Source organism: Engystomops pustulosus, chromosome 5 (genome assembly GCF_040894005.1).
Source record: "Engystomops pustulosus chromosome 5, aEngPut4.maternal, whole genome shotgun sequence".
Taxonomy (NCBI): domain Eukaryota; kingdom Metazoa; phylum Chordata; class Amphibia; order Anura; family Leptodactylidae; genus Engystomops; species Engystomops pustulosus.
The window spans coordinates 47,203,931-47,224,303 of record NC_092415.1 but is presented as its reverse complement, the minus strand read 5'-3'; the positions used below and the strand labels follow the sequence as shown (position 1 = coordinate 47,224,303).

Sequence of the window (20,373 nt, the reverse complement as noted above, 5' to 3'; positions counted from 1 at the left end):
TTCTAATAAACATTTGCTATTACAGGCTTCCTAGAAGAACAATGGAATAAATGTACTTGTCAGAATGGCTGAAACATTCCTGTCCTGCCATTAATTTAGTCACAGTGTAATTTTTCATCAGAGTCTAAAATTAGATGTTGAGCCAGATATTAATTCCATCTAAAACTGGTCTATGGCAGAAGTACAAATACACCTTAGAATTAACACCAAAAACTTCAATCTTCGTCTCATCAGTCCAGAGAATCTTATTTCTCATATTCTGGGACTCCTTCATGAGTTTTTTGCAAACTGCAGCTTTCATATGTCTTGCACTGAGAAGAGGCTTCTGTCGGCTCAATTCTGACAAAGCCCCAACTGGTTGAGGCTGCTGTGATAGTTTTCTCCCATGTTTCTACTGCATCTCTGGAGCTCAGCCACAGTGACATTGGGGTTCTTCTTTCACCAAGACTCTTTCCCCACAATTGCTTAGTTTGGCTGCATAGCCAGGTCGAGGAAAAGTTGCGGTCATTCCAAACAGATCTGCCAGATCTGTGCCCTGCCATAATTCTGTCTCTAAGCTCCTTAGGCAGTTCCTTAGACCTCATGATTCTCATGTACTCTGACATGCACCATTAGGTCTTATATGATAGGCATGTGCCTTTCCTAATCAGTTTAATTAAACACAGCTGGATTTCCAATATAGGAGTAGAACCATCTCAAGGAGGATCAGAAGGAAATGGACAGCATGCAAGTTAGATATGAGTGTCACAGCAAAGGGTGTGAATACTTATGATATTTAAATTTTTGGTGTTTAATAAACTAGCAAACATATGTACAATTTTGTCAAGATGGGATGCAGAGTGTACATTAATGAGCAAAAAATGAAACAAAGTGAAAAATGTAAAGTAGTCTTTCCATACCCTCTTTATACTTGCTATTTTCAAAATCGTTGTGCTCGGAGTCCTACTATTTATGTATAGCAGCCTGCTGTGTAATTTCTTACAGCTTTCTCCCAATACTAAAGGTAGGCAGCCTTCAGAACTCCAGGAGTCGCACTAAAACTTTAGTGCATGTTTCACCACAGCCCAAAACCCAGGTTGTAAAAATTTGTGATCCTGTATTCACACATAAAGATTAAAGAATTGTAACTTTACAAAATATATAGGCATTAAAAAAAAAAAAAAATCTGCATCCTCTCTTAGACTACAACTTCAACCACTATTCTACTTTAAAAGAAGATGATATGTCATATGGTTTTGGTTTAATTTTCCCCTCAATTATGTTATTACTGTCCATTTTCATAGTAATGGACATTCCCTTAGAGAATGTGATGGGAATGTAGAAATAACTTTCTGAACTTTCCATTAAACTCTGTTACTGGGGTCAACTGAAGACAGATTCTCCATTGTCGTGTAGACGTCATGTGATTCTGAGCGCTTATGGATTCATAGTTCAAGAAAATGTTAACTCACTCAGAGCCAGGATGGTTGAGAAGTCAAGAGAATGTAAACTTCCCTGGTCTAGTTCATCGGACCCTGGCTAGAGAAAAGGACTATTTATAGTCCTCTGCCCTAATCTGTAAATTAATAATCCTAACTTTTAAATAACTTTATTTTGATAATATGTAAATGAACTACATAGACTACTGGGGTGTGTACTAGCCTTGGCTCCCAGCAACCGGCCAGGCTATTACACATCCTAGTAGCCTCTGCAGCTAATTTACATATTACTAAAATAAAGTTTTTAACAAATTAGGTTAGGTTCCAGGATTATCAAGTTGCAGATTAGGGCAGAGGAATCTACCATCCGATCTACTTCGGATGGTAGATTCCTCATTGTAGGTTTCCCTTAAATTACAGTAGTTGTACAACTATAGGACTTATCAAAAGAAATTGGTATTTATACCATAAGTAGGGGCAAAAAAGCACATCAACCTAGAGAACAGTTTGAAGCAAATTGAGAACAGGGTCACCAGGCTGTAATGCTGTAAGCTAAAACTGGCAGTACCATTGCCCTTACTTGTTCAAGCTATCGACAATTGCACCATCAAAATAGGTGGATTCATACTTCCTAGGACAAATATATTCATAAATACTAGTCAGTTAAGCATATGAAAGAGGAGATGCTGTGAAAAAAAAGCAACAACGCCCTATAATCTGGGTAGAATAAATAATGTAGGGCATGTGGAGAAAATCTGTGTTGAGGGCACTTTTTTAGCTGGTTTTGATTTTTAAACGGAAAATAAAAAAACTGCTCAAATTAGAAAGGGCCAAACAATTTAAAGAGGCTGTACCATCCCTTTGAAGTAGTGTTGAGGCAGAGATGTATTGGTTACTTTGCTGGTCCCCAAGCTTCTATGAACCAGCTAGATATCACAGTGGCATCCCTTCTATATATAAGGGTCAACGCTTTAGGTTAACCCTAGACAGTCAAACGCAATGGTTGGGAACCAGCTACACATTGGAAAGGTAGTAAATCAAAAGGCACTGCTGTTGTCAGCAGAGAAGCAGTAGTAATGGGTTACATGGCCTTCATCATGGAAGATATATAGTAGAATGCACAGGTAGCAGACGGGCTGCATCAATGATAAAAGATTGGCAAGATTTATCTTTCGAGCCTCCAATGGGTTCACTAGCTTTATGCATAATAGGGAAATTGCCTTTAAGCTGGTAACAAGATGGTATAAAACACCTGTATGGCTTCACAAAACTTACCCTGGGGTTACAAATACCTGCTGGAGGTGGGAGAAAGAGGTTGGATCTCTGTTCCACATTTGGTGGCTCTGCCCAGAGATTAGGGGGTTCTGGACGACAATACTGGAAAAAATTGACCAGCTGGGTAATAATCTAATAGAACGCTCCCCAAGTATTATACTATTGGGAAAGACCAGCCCAAATTTCTCCCTTCAGAAAGATGACCTGCATGGCCTGCATCCTGTCCAGAATCTGACTGTCCACACTGCTCTTCTATCCATTATATATTTTATAATAATGGGTTATAGAGATTTCATCCTGATCGGCACACATGGGGTAAATCTGGGGTCCTGCTGTCGTGGGTTATGTACTATCCACACAAACAGGATGCACTTAAAGTCTTTTATTTAATCCACATGCAATAGGATTACCTTCTTAGACATTGTAATTAGCCATTGTATTGTACGTCAGCTTTGACAAGGATAAATTCAGCACTGTGCAAACAATTACACAGAGTAGGAAGGCAATTTACACTAATATTCTGGACCCGGTATATCCCTTCTTTACGCTCATGTATACATCAATGTCATTGGAAACTTCATGTATGGTCATAAGTACACCCATGTGGTTAAAAACTGGGAAATAAAGTTACAGCTGTGGCTACCAGATATTTTGGGATAAGAACTCCCATTTCTCATACAACTATAAAATATCACAACAAATCCTGCCAAAGGCCACAACTCACAAATACAATGAGAAGCCACTCACGTACACATACAAGAGGCCTCTTTGTGATACAGCACTGTAAAATATTGCCTTAAAAGGCAGACAATCTGGTGAGCATGGAAGGGCACGTGTATACACATGGATTCACAGAAGGGTCATATACAGGCAGTCCCCGGGTTACATACAAGATAGGTTCCTTGGGTTTGTACTTAAGTTTGAATTTGTATGTAAGTCTGAACTGTATATTTTATAATTGTAGCTCAAAATCTGAACCAAGATACCCTGACACAAAGGGAATATATCAAAATGTTTCTTTTTTTTTTCTTTTTAACTTCTTAAAAAGTAATTTTTTATTTTCTGATGGTGGATTTCCTTTTAAAGTTCAAAGATGGCAGCTTCCTTAAAATAAAATCTGCAATCAAAATGCATCATGAAAAACCAAGGACTCATACGGATAGATCCAGGTACCGAGACTATGGTAATCTTATATTTGTTATCCGTGGCCTCCGTCCTTTTAAAATCAACTTTTAAAATCATGCTGATTAGCCAGAACGGGGGTGGGGGTATTACAAAAGCGCCTCCATGCTATAGCTTCAACAGACTCTCGCAGAGCGTAAGAGCACTTCTCTACTCCCTCTGCCTGCTGTAAAGTAGAAGTGCTCCTGCACAGTGTAACGGACTGAAGCTGCAGCACGGATGGACTCTGGTAACACCCCTGATGGGCCATGAGGAGTCCATGGATAAGAAATATAAGAATATTACCACAGTTTACGGTGCCTTGATTTATGAGCAAGTGTCTGTTGTTTATCATGCTTCATTTTTATTATATCTATATTTTTTTACAACATCTATACTTTTTGCCCACAGACCGCAATAGACTGGAGCTCCCTCTCTGAGGTCTAGGAAAAGTTTACTAGAGATGCTCTTTTCAAGGAGGGGGGGGGGATTGTGACAGCATCTATTGTCAGTCGTAATGTAATGATGGGTCAGTATATAGAGGACATTGTACAGGGAGGGAGAGGAGATAAGCTGTGACATCATCTATAGTCAGTAGTAATGTAATGATGGGTCAGTGTTATCTATATACAGGTCATTGTACAGGGAGGAGGAGGAGATAAGCTGTGACATCATCTATTGTCAGTAGTGAGGTAATGATGGGTCAGTGTTAGCTTATCTCCTCCCCCTCCCTGTACAATGACCCCGATATAGATAACACTGACCCATCATTACCTCACTACTGACAATAGATGATGTCACAGCTTATCTCCTCCTCCTCCTCCCTGTACAATGACCTCTATATAGATAACACTGACCCAGCATTACATCACTACTATCAATAGATGATATCACAGTTTATCTCCTCCCCCTCCCTGTACAATGTCCCCTATATAGATGTGATATCATCTATTGATAGTAGTGATGTAATTATGGGTCAGTGTTATCTATATAGAGGTCAATGCACAGGGAGGGGGAGGAGATACGCTGTGACATCATCTATTGTCAGTAGTGAGGTAATGCTGGGTCAGTGTTATCTATATAGAGGTCATTGTACAGGGAGGGGGAGGAGATAAGCTGTGACATCTATAGTCAGTAGTGATGTAATGATGGGTCAGTGTTATCTATATAGAGGTCATTGTACAGGGGGAGGAGATAAGCTGTGACATCATCTATTGTCAGTAGTGATGTAATGATGGGGTCACTGTTATCTATATAGAGGACATTGTACAGGGGGAGGAGATAAGCTGTGACATCATCTTTTGTCAGTAGTGATGTAATGATGGGTCAGTGTTATCTATATAGAGGTCATTGTACAGGGAGGAGGAGGAGATAAGCTGTGACATCATCTATTGTCAGTAGTGATGTAATGATGGGTCAGTGTTATCTATATAGAGGTTATTGTACGGGGAGGGGGATAAGCTGTGACATCTATTGTCAGTAGTTAGATTTAATCACACATACAGGCAGTCCCCAGGTTACGTACAAGATAGGGTCCATAGGTTTGTTCTTAAGTTGAATTGGTATGCAAGTGGAAACTATATTTTATAATTGTAGTTCTAGACAATTTTTCTTTGCCCCAGTGACAATTGGAGTTTCAAATTTTTCTGCTGTAATGGGACCAAGGATTATCAATTAACCTTCATTGCAGAAACCTTACAGCTGATCATTGCAATCTAGGACTATAGTAACATCTAGAGAGCTTCACCAATGGTCATAGGGGTCTGTCTTTAACTAGCGGTCATCTGTAAGTCAGGTGTCCTTAAGTAGGGGACCACCTGTATATTTAAAAGGGGGGGGGGGGCAAAAACATTATTTCCAGACCATCATGCGCTCCATGACTCATTGCCAAGCTCAAAGTGGTCACTCAAAGTATTGGCTTGTGGAATGAAGTAATCCAGGGCCTTTTTACCAATAATATATATTTTTTCATAATACATTTATGCCAATTTCTCTTTTGTATTCAGAATTATCAGCCACTCTATTACAACCTGGGGTTGCAGGTTCCATTTTCCAGTCCACTTTTTACTATCCTACAGGATAATGGAAGAGTTATATGAATGCAAATAGAAAGCGAAATCCAGTCAACAAACGAAAACATGAGAACCTCCACTTAATTGAGCAGCACAAGTCAGTGCTGCCGAAAATGAAAAGCAAACATTTGTCAGCAGATATGGTAAGTGACACGCGGTCAAAAGAGAATTTATGGTTAGAACGAATTAGCGGAGGAAACGGAGCTTGTTTTCTAGCCCAAGGCAGTGACACAACTACTCAAAAAAGCAGAAAGGCAAAGATTTACGACATTAACACAACATTAGATTATTTTACAGCCGCCCATTTAACCAACATCCTTTATGTTATTAAAAGCCATCTTAAACTGAAACAGCTGGAACAGAAAGGACCAAAGTGTAATAAGGTTTCTAAAAGATTAGAAAGGTTCTAACCACAAGGGGGAAAAAAATATAACAATAACACATCCAAGGCACAACAAGTTACAACAAGACTGCCTGGCCGGCATACAGGGAGTCCTGACATCATATTTTTGTATGATGCCAGGACTCCTATTCTGCAAGAGGTGTTCAGTCTGTGCGATCAGACCAATATACTGGTTCATTTCCATAGGCTGAACATGTTTGTCTGCAGCTGGCCTTAGGCTGAGTCATCGAAGAAGCACTTTCAACCATTAATCCTATCTATGCATTGTATGGGTGACCATTCCTAGCAAATGCAATGCAAAATAGAGAATCTCCTTAAAACTGGAACCCCACAATACAGGAGTAGAGTGGCACATGGAGCTGACAACAAGACATACACATACATGAAGCCGACACATATACATACACACATGGTATATTTGCTTGCATATAATTAGATATTTTGACATTTGCTGTAGGGCGGTAAGAGGAAGAGAGGGGAAACTAACTGTTTGCCATTTTTATTGTCATGGGACCATCTATTAGTGTCCATATCTTGAGGTCTTTTACTGCTTTTAAACTTCTGGCCTGTTGACCTAATATGTATTGATGGATTATTTCCTCTCTGCATATGTAAAGGGGGTTCAGTGTCCACTCGGTGGTGTTTTGGTGTACAAATCTACACCCAAAATAGAGCGAGTCTTCAGGCAAAACCTGTGCACTCTTTAAAGGGAATCTCTGTTAGAAGAAATTGACCTACTCACCACTACCAGCATCTTGTAAAGCAGATTATCCCCTAATTGAGATGTAAACTGGTTGTATAAAGTCAAGGAGGCGGAGAGTTCAGCAATGAAGTCAAGCTCTCCTCACCTCTATTGTGGTTAACATCACAAACCAGACTTATGGAGAGCCGCTCACTGATGTTCATGAATACCGGGACATCATTTACTGTAAATTCTGAAGTGCTTAATTCTCGTCAACTTGTCAACTTTACAGTCAAATTTTATCTCACTTCCTGCCCCCTCTGGCAGGATATGACAGTTTTCTTCTAACTTCTTATACTCTTGTTTTAAAAAATTATGCAAATGAGCCTGAGGGGCTCCAGGCTCCATTAACTCCAATGCAGGTCCCGAAAAGAAACAAAGGAAGGCGTTTAGCCGCTGACAGGATCCCTTTAACCGATTAGTAATTCCATATAGATGCGGTTCCAAGGCCCCGCGTACCCATGTAGAGGTACCATTAAAAGAGAAATTTTATTTCTTTCATTACGCTTGATGGTGCCAGTCTGTGCCAAGCTAGCGGAAATGACCTAGGTTGTTGAAGACTTTGCACATTTACTACTAGATGGCAATAAAAATGCAATTAAAATAGACTGCCGTTTCTATCTGGATGTTAAAGGGAAAAAGGCAGCACATGTGCAATGGGACTCTAAAGTTGCTTCCTACACGAGCATAGAGTTAATTTCTTTGAAACAAGCCTGGAGGGATATCCAACTCACATGTTTCTATGGAAACCGGCTGCATTAACAAAGTGTACTCATTTCACATACTTGGCATCCAGACAAGTGACTTTGTTGGTTTTTTTATCCTTTTTTTTAGTAGAAGTAGAAACACACACACACACACACACACACACACACACATCTGGTATATTCAGACAGTGTACACACGATAGTCCCAATAGTCAAAAGTCATTGAATTCCTAAATTAATAATAAGACATTTAGTCTTTGGAGAAACTCCATCAACTAAGTTCACACAACGGTTAGTGCATGAGAATGACAGGAAACTATACTAATGATGATTGAACGCCATTTACCATCCGTGCCCATAGACTTGTACAGAAGGTCCCTTCAGTTGTGTTCTTGGTCATTTCCAAGAAGAAGAAAAAAAAATTAATTTTTCCATGATAACAGAATAATGATGGGAGGGACCAGACAGTCACGTCAAGAATGGAAGGTAAACATAAACATAATAAAAACAGCAATACCAATCATACTAATATTTTTTCACTGCTGTTTTGAGAAAAGGTTTTTTATTATTACAATAAAAAAGTAAAAAATTATTTCCTTATGTGTTAAAACACTGTTTTTTTTTTTTTTTTTAAAGGCTTTTAAAATTATGCAAATAAGCATAAGGGGCATATGCCCTTTTTCTTAAAAACAAGAGAATAAGAAGTTAAAAGAAGAGCAGATCCTGCCAGAGGGGGCACATACCAGTATGTCTGTATGTTTGGTTTGCAATCCTTCATCTGGTGAGGTCTTTTAATGGAGCCTGGAGCCCCTCAGGCTCATTTGCATACAATCTTTCACCCAGGTGGTAGACGTCCTTTAAAGCAGAAATGGGACTATAGCATCCCACCAATTCTAACATAGAACTCATTTCTTCAGCCGTCACATCCAGCCAAGTCCTATACTTCTAAATGCACAATTCCTTAAATAGCCACTAATTTGAGGGACTCAAGAGTGACAATGAGGCACCTTTACCAAACTACTTCTTTGCACTACCAATAACATCTGAACAAACTCATGTAGCAAAAGTTTCCCTTGCCATTAACCCACTTTGCTTTTTACACTTCCCTTTATTTGTATCAGATAGTCTATTCAGTTTACATAACCAAAGCCTTGCAACCAGTAACATACAATTATGGCCATGATGTTCTCTGAGTCACAGGAACTATATTTTGGGATTATCCTGTTTACCACATTTCACAGTCTGTCACAATTTAGACTGAACAGATGAAATGTTAAGCTGTGAGGGGAAAAAATGTCATAAGAGTCTATATGATGAAGAATTTCTGCAGTTTACGTAATGTACTTCCGACGAAGGGACCAATTCTGAATAAACCAGTGATGTGAATTACCTATACCATGGTTAGAGATTTTTCTTTCCAAATTATAACAGATATGGAAAATTTTACTTGCCCAAAATGACTACAGATGAAATTAAACTACATCTCATGATGCCAATTGATTGTCATTAAAGGAAATTTACCACCAAGTAAAATTACACTAAACATACTCACTTATTGTCCTCTTCATCTTGATCCTGGCAGTGGCCTTCAAGCTTGACACACCAAGATCGCCTGGAAAAAAAAAGGCTTGGGGCTGCCAATTATTCACGCCTCCTGTCTGATGTCAAGTATATAAGTAATTAGAAAGTATGTTCAGTATCATTTTACAAGTTAGTGGTAGATTAAGTTAGGGGTTAAGACCAACAGCAATCAGTAATGATAGGCTGGGTAATATTTCAGTTCTGCTACAGCACCCCAGGTTGACACGAGTTACTACTTACCGCATAAAGTTATGTAGAGGTAGGTCCACGCTACGTTCCCTCACTTTTGCCTGATGTTCAAGGCATTACAGATCTGGAAAAAAAGAAAAAAAAATCATAATAAGTAAAAGGTTTTCATATCTGCAAAAAGTCAAAGAAGAGAGTAAGCAAGTTTATCATAATCTCAGCACTTGCTTGCCTCCTACAGAGTTAAAAGAGATCCTTAGAAATGTTTTACTGTATTAACACCAACAGTTCCGTGTGTTTTCAGAAAATTCTGCAAGTAAAAACAGAATATGAAGCTTTTGCTCCAATTTCATCCATTTTTTTTTACATCTGCAAATTCCAGGTTTCAGCAAGAGTGGGAGAATCGCACACTCTTCCATACTGTACATTTGAGGTCATCAGAAGCTGAACAGCCTTCTCTTAAAAGCCAAAGGCAGCACATAATATGTGTAATTCTAAAACCACATAAAATAGGTGTTACAGCTCAAATATACTGTACTTGTGCATTTTGAAGACCAAAATTGAAAGAACCAATGCTGTGTTTTAACCATCTACCTTCAGTCAAAGACAGAATTAGAGCAACTCAGATGGTCCTGTTGAGTTTTGAGATTGATAAAACCTTTATTCTATTAGAAGACGGCATAAGAATTTATCTTCAGGCTTCACATTTCCTACAAAAGACACTAAAAGGAATTGCGGGCAAACTTGACTCTAACTAGGCAGTTGTTCTGTATATAGGATCTTCCAGTGCCTGTAAAAGTGCTGTCACTCAGATCCTCTCATGTGGGACTTTCTAGGCTTTTATTCCATAGTTCTAAGAAACTGGCTATTTGTGTCAAAATGACTAGTAATACGTTGTAAGGTGTTAAACACTCTACCTCTAATAGTCATGACTCAATCAAATCCTAGAAAATAAAACTTTGTTCTTTTTATAGCAACATCAAAGCTAACATGTAATAACCCACTTGGTAACTTTACAAGATATACTTCAGCCTTACCACTTCAATCTATATAGGTAAAACCTTACTTGCTTCATGATACAACCCCTCTCCATGTGACACAGAATAGGGGATAAACATATGATTACAGGGAGTTTCAGCTGTTGGACCCCTGCAATTGGCAGAATGGGGGACAGCAAGTCCCGATATACACTTTTGGGTTTTGTCCTCCATCCTGTGCTGCTTTGACCTCTAAGGGACTTTCTGATCAGTATACAGTGCAGTCACGTCAGGGAGTCCCCGTGCGATGGAGTAGAAATAGGGAACTTGCACTACTCATTTCTGCTGATTTTCAGGGGTCTAGCAGCCAAAATCTGACTCCATTAATGACAGCGCCCCTTTGAGTGAAGCCAGTGGTTGAGGACATTTTTATGAAGTGCAAGTTTTTAAAAAGTCACAAGTCAGATACATAAATAGTCTTATAGTGGTGCAATACACAGTTACACATGAAAGAACTCTAAAATAAGTATCCCAACATGTGAAACTAATGTCACACTTACCAAGTTTATAAAAACAACAAGAGCACCAAAGACACTCCAAAAACCCTCTTGTGAGATACCTGCTGAATGAGATATCTCACGCTTTGGACCCCTATAATAACAAAATATACTTCGAGATCACACCCTAATTCTATGGCCATCCCCCAAACACCTTTCCTTATACTCTAATTTCCTGGAGAGCTCGAGTTTTCTTCTTCCTTCTCATATTTTTCTAAAAAGAGTAGAATGTCTTGTCCCTCAGGCCAGCTTCTCCCACTCCAAACTTACTGTAGATGCAATGTGTTAGAAGAAGTTGTTCTTTCACCTAACAGAGGATATTTCTGAGTATTTGTGTTTTATTTTCTAGGTTTTTCAAGTTTTTTTTTTAAAGGTGTACCAAACAAAACATTGAACTTGGACATGGAGCACATGATGATTTATGTTTATAGTGAAAACTAGTCAAATACTGTCTGGCCAGGAGACAACTACCTTTGCTCCCCCGCAACAAAAAAAAAAATATAATAATAATAATAATAATAATACTCAGAATAGTCTCCCAATACATCAATGGATTCACCATAAAAGGTTATGGCTTAATATGATGTTTTTGTTCATTTTTACAATAAAATGCAATGTAGCAGGAGTTCCATTATGTAATGCAACAAAAATTAGACCAAAAAACAAATCAAAACATAAAAAAAATGTTAAAGCAGCACTGATCTGGTTTCCCAGTTGTAACCTACAGAAATAAAGAGAAGGAAATAAATAGGTTTTGTGGTGTGTATGTATTGCTAGGTTTTTAGGTACCACAGTTCTTTTATGAAAGAGGCAGCCATGTTGCCTGCAATGCAGACAGTCCCAAAGTCAAGAACACCCAACTTACAGACAACCCCTAGTTAAAATTGGACCCCTCTGAACTTTTGCACCAGGGTCAACATAAGAGTTTTCAAAGGTGTCTGCAATGAAGTTGTTAACCATTGTTACTATGACAAACCAGAAATGGGAAAAAAACAACAATAGCCACAAAGATGAAAAAAATATTTTGCGCATGGCTGTCCTGATTGACCAGCCATGCGCAACCAGCTGCTCCGCTTACCTCAGGGAGCGACGAGGGGTCTGACAGTGGTACATCAGACACCCCATTCTCGTGATCTTTGGGGGTCTCATTCCTGAGACCCCCACCAGTCAACAAGTTAGTACAGGGCTCAACTTGTTTAGAGGAAAAACCCCTTTAAGAACAAACCTACTGAACTTATATTCTACTTAACCCAGGGAAAGCCTCTATAATATAAAAAATAAAAAAAATAAAAAATTTTACAGTGTTGCTACAGCACAGCCTAAAAAGTACCCCTTTAAACTGTCAGGTGCACCATTTAGACCCTTCCCAGGAGGTGCTTATAACTCAAGACTTTTTCCTTTCCAGTGTCTATTGTAAGAATATCCATGGATGAAATGCCAAATAAGTAAATTCTCTGTTGCTATAGACTGCAACTATTCAACGGACCTTCAATTCATTTTTGTTGGAAACGCATCTCCTTGGGTAGATTGCGGAGGTGTTGAACACAATAATACAAATTGTGTGTAAATGAACAAAGGAATGTTCTAATACTTATAACATGGCAACAATAACGGTACAGCATATAGGCAGTAAAGGTTGCCGATCGCCTACCAAAATTTTCAATCCATGCTCTTTACTATCAGGTTATCTGTAACTAGGCCCCAGTGACCCATCATGCATGTAGCACAAGCGGAGAAACTGCACTTTTTTAGGTTTCTGATCTTTCTTTCAGGTCAATCAGTAATTGTATATTGGGTAATTGCACTCCCTAGGTCACTGGATCAGTAGACACAAGTGATTTATAACATTGCAAAGTTAGGATTAGTTGATGGTATACATAGTTATATACTGCATTTATAAATCTTCATGTTACAAAAATTTGCAGCTAAAAGAAAAAAGGTTAAATTGACTGACCAGCAAATTATTATGTTGGTAATTAGCTGAAGTTATTCGCTATTACATGCTATCTTTGGATGCAAAAGAGCCTTTAGAGATCAGTTTAAAATCTGGATTTTCTTTCTATACTCAGATCTTAAAGCACAGATTAAAACCATCAAGGGAATATTATATCCGATTAAAACCTGTCCGAGTTTTAAAGGCAGGCTCTATGCCAAAGTATAAGGGTTTCAATGAGTTTACCTGGAATTTCAGCACATTATCACCATTTCCTACTGGAGAAACACATATAATATACGGATAAAATAGGTAAAGAGCAAATCAAGTCGTCCAAGTCTTTCCACAAAATCTATATTTGACAATAGTCACTAATAATAACCTACACATAGAAGTATCTGTTTTAAAGAATTGTTAGTGTGTGGTGCCAAAGTTAACCACAGGCCCGTATATGCAGTAGGAGAAAATCTGCAAAAAAACACTGGTGGGATCCTAACGTTCCCCTGACAGAAAGGAGAAGGAAGGAGCAGTCATTTTCATATTTTATCATGTCCGACCCTTATTACCTCTAATATCCTTTTGTGTCTGACAGCACTGTACATGTTATCCAGAAAAAGAATGGATGTCATTAGGCTGCACATGGGTTAAGAAAAAACAACAAAAAACAAGAACCTCTTCACCAATCTCCACTTTTGCCAAATCTTTGACACCTACTTCCTGCTCCTTTCTCAACAAATCCAGGAAGATCTGGGAATGCCTGCTCAGTCCATCATTTTCTTAGGTGGGTTTCAGGCCATTTCCTTCTGGGTCAAGAGAGTAGGGAGTAGAGACAAGAGACCTTGGCACTGTCTAATAATCTACAGTAGGGTAATCAGAGAATAAACTGTAGGCTTTTACATTTTGGAATCCACTGGTTTTAGTCTGACTGAATAACCCTTTAAACAAAGACAAATTGGGAGGATAAAGTACAACTTATTTATTCACAACCATTTATGAACAAAATAACAATAACTAGCTCAAAATCTTTCTATAGAATTCTTATTTATACATTGGGAATGGGAGATATATCAAAGAGTAGTGTCCTAAAGGCATTAAAGGGGTTGTAAATGACCACTAAGTACAAGACCCGAATAGTAAAATTTGTGTAAAGCCACCAGGTCCAGCCGTTCACTTGACTCACCAACAGCAGGGAGTCGGGACTTAGATAGATATGCTGTGCCCATCGCCTTTTGGATGGATGGAGCGCGCCGTGCAGACATTACTATATGCACGCCCCTTCAATCCCAGTATGGCTTTGGGAGCCTTGTAAAATACCTGTGCACCTGTGTAATACCCGAAAAAGGCGCACAAAATTTGTGTAAGGGTCTGCGCTGGGATTTTGGCACACGTGACCCTTTTTTGGCAAAGCTGCGCTGGCTTCCATGCGTCACAATTTAAAAGTTAAATCCTGCACTCAGTCCAAATCAGTTGGATCGACCAATAGCACGTTGGACGATCCGGCTGATTCGGACTGAGTGCAAGATTTAACTTTTAAATTGTGTCACAAACCAAAGCACTTACATGAACCACTAAAAAGATGTTGAACTCTGTCGGACCTTAGCGGGGAAGCAACACATGCAGGATATCAGGTGCACGATCTTAGGGAATCGCGGCACAATGCATTATCTTCGGATAATGCACTTTCGGTTAAGTACAGTGGCCGGTAAGTAAATGTGCCCCTATATGTGTGACCCAATTAGGGTCTTGTACCTACCCTGTTAAAGTTTAGGGATAGTGGACAACCCCTTTAAATCACCTGTCCCAAAGTTACAAATAACAATCCCAAAAATGATTTTTAATGGCAGCCACAGACCATTGGTTTCATTGAAGACAGGCTATATTCTGCAAAATGATTACTGAAAAAATCTTCTCTCCATTTCTCCATTTTCTCTCCTAAACCAGTTTTTCCTGTAATCTCGCAGAAAACAGAAGAAAAAAAAATTGCCCCAGGACACCAAGAGATGACAAGGATTTCAATGCAGGACCCAGGTCTATGGATAGTGTTACTGTGAAAATGTCTTAGTTCTCCTGCAGGTAAAAAACGCACATTCCAGAGGCTGCAGAGAATTCAGAATCTATCCGTCATATACTGACAAGTGAAACAGGCAAGGCAGCACTTGTCACTTCCTACTCTTCTTCTACGGTCCCGAAAATATAACTAGATAGGAGGTCTGAGCTTTCCTTTCTTCATGTAAGTGCAGCAGAGGTCACTTCCGTGTACTGAATGACGGCCAGTCTAAAGGAGAATAAACACAAACCATCAGCAGCTTTTGTATGTTCCAGGGGATCTTGAAATCAACAGCCTGGATGATCTGACAGTGAAAGAGCCACTACTATTATAGTATCCACATGAATGATCTGTCCCTTCAGTGTATCCAGTGACAATTATGCATCACTATACCAGGCGGGAGATGTCACAAGCATACATGATCAAATGTGCGGACATCCATACAAGATAGATGTGGGACCCCGGCAGTGTGTGGTCGGCTATGGACTACGGTAGATTATAGGTGGAGAGTTATCATTTCTTTATACACGTATACTAGAATAAAGTGGATCCCGATTAAATAAAATGATGTATAGTTTACATACAAAACATTTTTCCCCTCTTTTACAGTCTATAACATAGGCCAGATCAGAATACAGGGGGTCCCCTACTTAATGACACCAGACTTTCAGACAACCCCTAGATAAAGAAGGACCCCTCTGCCCTCTGACATCTGGTGAAGCTCTCCGGATGCTTTACTTTTGTCCCCAGCCGCAATGATCAGCTGTAAGGTGTCTGTAATGAAGTTTTATTGATAATCCCTGGTCCCATTGCAGCTAAAATGTTGAAAATCCTATTGTCACAAGGGCAAAAAAAAAAAAAAAAAAACTTCTGTCTGGAGCTACAATTATAAACTATACAGTTTTGACTTGCATACAAATTTAACTTAAGAACAAACCAATGGACCCCATCTTGTACGTAACCCTGCCTGTACCCAACCCAATTGTGCTTGTACACAATTGTGCATACTTCACAGCTCGTCTCCCAATTTTCTAAATTCTGCTAAGGCTTCATTCACATTTCAACAGTCTTTTGTTTTATCCATTTGGTTACACACTCCAACATTATTGTGAAACCATTGAAAGGAGAAAAAAAAATGCTCCCTAAAAAAAAAAACAGATTATTTTTTTCCCCAGTGTACCATTTTCTTTCCCATTATAGTCGATGGAAGCAGCCCATCCATTTAAAGAGAACCCGTCATGCAAAATAACCCCCCTAATCTAAATATATTTTCATAAACTGCCATTAGAGAGCATTGCCTCTATCCCTTCATTGTCCCTCTACATGCCTGTAAACCTAAGCAATGAGGTCCTAAAGCTGTATGCAAATGACCTGTGAAATGTCCAATGAAGCATTAGCATATTCAAGCGGTCTACCTTATTCATGAGTGGGAGGCACAGCCACACCCCCAGTGCTTGACTGACAGCCTGTATAATGATGTGAGGCTGTATAATGATGTGCTTCCTGGTGCTGGTGGCCACGCCCCCTGCAGCCTGTGTGTGCATGTGTGTGTGTGTTTAGGAGAGATACAGCAGAACATGTCAGATTCATGTGTAGCTGATGTCTGTGTCTCTCACCTGTATATTAGGAGGATGCAGCATGTCAGCAGATGTAGCACACACACCAGCAATGCTTTACTATACATTACACACAGACATGAGTAGGGGGAGGAGAGGGGAGGGGTAACAGGGGTGACATCACTGCCTCTGACCCTGTGACCAGTCTCAAAGAATACATGATTTTACAATGAATAATGTATGAAATAACTAGATAAAGGCTGGGATGGGATCCTTGTGAGCTGCTCCAACAGGTAGAGGTGACAGGACTAGTGACACAGACCTGATGACAGGTGTCCTTTAAAGAACAAATTTCTGTGCAAAATTGGTTGGTCTGCTCAAAGAGGTTTTATAGTATATTACGTTGCATTAGTAAAAGAAACATTGACAATACTGAGCTGGAGATCACCCTTCCATCTCTTTCCTAGAAGAGAACACTACTGCAAAAATGAGCCTCAAGACACCACTGGTTAGAATAGGATTTATTTGGGAAGATTTATCTTCCCACCAGATACGTCAAGAGGCCTAAGCCTAAGGGGGTCATGGCCGCCATTACACAGCGGCACAGAAGCATACAATGAATCTAATCCACCGTGACCATTATGGTGTTCAATATTTTGGTGCTGCAATCTGTAATGGAGTCTCCATAGGTGTGAGTGGATGCCCAAGTTTTTAAAGAGTATTGTATTCACAAATATACAAACACTGTCAACGCTACAGATGGGATACAATGTTAAGTTAGAATATATCATATGGCAATTGAACTGGTTAAGTTGTCAATTTTCAGACATTCTAAAATAATAAATAGGATAGTATAACCAATGCAAATGTCTAGAGTCTTCCAGAGAAAACTGAAGTTTATTGGAACTGCTATCAAATACAATATGCCACTCAGCGCCAATCTTTCCTGTTGCAATTCTGGGTGTTACTGCTCATGGAAGAGATCAGGTATAACAGGTACATAAGCTATTATAAACTTTATTGACTGCAATGAGGCCCGAGCCTTAGGCAGGTTTATAATACATCACTATTTACTATCAGCTCCGCAGCCCCCTGCCCTCCTATATCGTAGTTATTACTATTAAAGAAGAATTTCCTGTGCTGAAGGTGAAATCTAAACGGTTATCTCCAGGGAAGCCGCGGTGTCATTTACGGTGTCCTTGAATTAAACTTTCAATGGAGAGTTTTTATCAGTGACCTTGGATATATTTTGTATGTGGTAATGGTGTCCTTTGGTGTGACACTCACATATATAAATCAAGGCCTCCAATGTTCTCCACACAGGACAGTGAAAATTTTTTTTTCAACCAAATCCCCCTGAAATCCTTGCAGATCTCCATGTATTCTGTCTACAACAGGACTCAGTGTCAGTAACTAGCTGACACAGTATTACAATCCAAGCCATAGGAATTTTCTGTTCAGTCAACATTCTAAGAAACGTAGCACGAAATAGAAAAAAGTCGCAATCCATATTGATCCACTATGTTGAGGCTTGAAGCATTATCTTAATAACCTACAACAGATATTGGGTGGTTGTGACAACAACGACCAATGATGGCCGATGATGGGCAGTGGCAATAGCCAATGGTAATGATAGTCATTGAGTTTCCAACAAAATCTAGATAGCGCAGAAACCCGTATAGAGGATTGTCGGTTTTTAATCTAATGTCTGCAACTAAACTGCAATTCTACAAACTTCGTTATTGAACCAGGAAGAACAGGATAAAGAGCAATGAATGGCCTCCAACATCCATTCAGAAACTTCAACTTCATCTGCCCAAGTCCACCAACTCTACTGTGCCTTCTATTGCCAGCGTAGGAAACTCAACCATCTCTTAATGTGATTGAAGGCCCAAATTATCAATTTTAATGTATGAGCAATTCCTGGTTAATGACATACACTACTTACAAAAGGTTTGGGATATGTGTTTGGGTAAAATATCAGGATGAACCTAAACTAAAATGGCCGGCGTTGAAGTTGTAGACATCAAAGAGAGCTCTACATGGAAGACAATGGGGGTCATTTACTAAAGGCCCGAATTGCGTTTTTCTGACGTGTTTCCCGAATATTACAGTTTTTCCCTGAATTGCCCCGCGTTTTTGGCTCACACGATCGGATTGTGGCGCATCGCGCCGGCACGCACGCGACGGAAATCCTGACGGATTCGGAAAAAACGCCGTGTGTTGCTTGACAAGCACTTACCTGCACCCAGCCTAGCTTGGTGAACTCTGGTGGACCTCGGCGGACTTCAGCGCAGCACCGACACCTGGTGGACATCGGGCGCACTACCATAGTGAATTGGCGGAAGACCCGAATTCGGAGAACGCACCGCTGGATCGCGAATGGACCAGGTAAGTAAATCTGCCCCAATGTGCCAATTTCTGGAGACTGGGGGACCTCAGATTTAGTGGCCCGTGCCTTCTCCAGACCCAAATCCCAATGGAAACCTATGGTATCATATGAATCACTGCATAGAGGCTTGTATCTCTGAAGCCCAGAACCCATTGACCTGAGGACCACTCTTCAGCAAACAAATTAGTCGACTTGTGACCTTGAGTATCAAGGACAATGATGTCTCATGCTAATCATATGATAAGTTATGGAGACAATGACCTCTTTTATAGGGTATACCCACCAATGTGGTTTCATTTATTGCATACTGAATATATCCTGAAAGTGATGGATTTAAGCATCTCACTGCAGCGTTAACACTTTTCATTTTCCATAAGTTTTACCTGAACGCCAAATATCCTTAAGTTTTTGGAGTAGCGTAAGGAGTATGTGCCTGTGCAGGTAAGCCTCCTAGTAATGTGTGTTCATCCAGTGTGTGACTGCTAATATATTCTTGGCATGTGAAGTATGCATGATGGGGGGGGGGGGCAGGACAGGCTGAGGCGACATTATGTCACACTGGAATGGATCATGTCAAATTCCATTAACAGATAAGAGATTTAGTAAGATTCTTTTATGATCTTAACATATCTAAATCAACTATTGTCTGGCTATACATTGTACTTCTATAACAGTGAAAAATCTCAGGAGAGAGCTGCCAACAAAAAAGCCATACCAAGCCCTTATCTTGTATTCATTAACCATTTTGTACTATTGTATAGCAGTTCAATGAGCTTTTTGTTTGATTTTACCATGGCAAATAAAATAAAGGAGGTACAGCTATAGGCCCTAGAAAAACTGCTGTATACAAGAACTTAAGGATTTCATGGCTGGAGGTCCTTCGCCAATTTTGATACTGTCATGTACAGATCATAAAGAGAATGGTGGTGGTCATGGGGCTCCCTAGAATCCTTGGGCCCCAGGAAGCCACCCAAACCACCAATATTATAATCCACTACTGATCTTATGCATTGAAATCATAAATTTTTAGAAAGCCTGTTTATTAATTTGCCAATAAGCATTTTGTTGAGCCCCCCCTCTCATAATTAGTTTTACAGAGAAAGCAGGGCACGGTTAGTGAGGACTAAATGAGATGAACTGGGCAGCGATTTGTAAAAATCTCATCCACTATACGTATCGCACCAACAGCTTTACAAAAGTTAACCCTCATTGTGAATGCAGCCCATGTGTAGCCTGTAGAGGAAAAAATCCTTTTATTATCACTTGAGCATAGACTTCCGTGAAAGCGCAGACCTATCATGTATAAAGTGCATGTTGTATTCATTTACATTTAAAAGAGGACAATAGGGATCGGATCCGATAGAAG

General features: G+C 39.6%; 1 protein-coding gene across 17 annotated transcripts in view; it reads right to left on the bottom strand.

Annotated features, from left to right (window-relative positions):
* Window positions 1-20,373, bottom strand: part of FAM110B (family with sequence similarity 110 member B) — a 144,963-nt gene that overhangs the window by 13,569 nt on the left and 111,021 nt on the right. For 11 of the 17 annotated variants that reach the window (XM_072151857.1, XM_072151860.1, XM_072151855.1 and 8 more), the window contains one exon: window positions 9,600-9,672. The gene's annotated coding sequence lies outside the window, so the exon portion shown is untranslated. Of the gene's footprint in view, window positions 1-9,330; window positions 9,437-9,599; window positions 9,673-20,373 lie in introns of all 17 variants that reach the window. The other 6 variants (XM_072151856.1, XM_072151863.1, XM_072151869.1 and 3 more) reach the window with 2 other exon arrangements.